The sequence below is a fragment of the Perca flavescens genome, chromosome 16 (genome assembly GCF_004354835.1).
Source record: "Perca flavescens isolate YP-PL-M2 chromosome 16, PFLA_1.0, whole genome shotgun sequence".
Lineage (NCBI taxonomy): Eukaryota > Metazoa > Chordata > Actinopteri > Perciformes > Percidae > Perca > Perca flavescens.
In genome coordinates, this window is record NC_041346.1 from 31,893,839 (window position 1) to 31,895,022 (window position 1,184).

Below are 1,184 nucleotides of genomic sequence, written 5' to 3' on the forward strand. Positions count from 1 at the left end.
ATATTTTCTTTTTTTACATTGTTGTTATTTTGCTTCATTTCCACACAAAGAGAAACATATAGACATGCATTGATATGGATTAACGTGCACAGCACAGTGATCAGTTAGGTAGTTTCCAGGAGGATGACTGGTACCTCTCCAGCTACCAGTCACCACTCACACTACCCTCTGGTCCCAATATATACTGTAAATACATTCAATCACTCAAAATAAAAAATAAAAGTACAACATGAAATAATCAACATGTGTGACATGGTCAGGGTCTTCTGGAATATTTTTAGTAGTCATTAGGATGAATACACATAAAGACACAAGGTTATATAACATATAATCACATATATTGTTTATAATATACATCAAGTGAAAGTCCATTAGATTTCATGGCGGAAGTGTGAAAGTTGAGCAGAATATTTGTGTCTGAGATCAGTTCTGTAATATCATCTGTACAAACTGATTAACAAGATGAGGAAACATCATGTTTAACATCTTTATATATTTATTGTCAGTGATGTTTTATGGTCCCACCACCAGTTTACTTCTGTCAACATCACACTAACATCAGAATAAGTCACAGCCTTTTATCGACTGAACAGCACGATAGAAAAGCATTAAAACATTAAAATTACACAAAGAAAACTTAACAACGATAAATGTATATATGATCTGACTTCAGTTTGTGATATAGAGGGAGGGAGCTGCTGTACTCAACATTAAACAGCAGGGGGGGGGGGTCCTCACTGCATTTAAAACCAGAGCTGTTCTCTCATCTGTTCACTGAAGCCACTTTTTGTAATTAATCATGAAACTACAAAAACAGTTATTACACCATAAAGGAACTGTTTCCAGGAATTACACATTTGACATATAAAAGGTAATTACATGTGTAAATATGTGGCAGTTGATACGTTGCAGAACCAAAAAACAAACGATTCTAAATTCAGAATAAAAGAGATAAAACAGACTAAAAATGTAAATATTTGGAACCAGATACTTAAATGAAAACAAAGACATTTAGAAATTTTGAGTAACAAAATTGCATAATTAGAAAGAAGAGAAGAAAAGAAAAACATCTAAAACCTACATGTTGGCATTTAGACTGAATATTCTTTTGATACATTGAAAATGAAAATTTTGCATCAGATAATTTACAGAAACAAAAATATACATTATAACTTTCGAGTAAA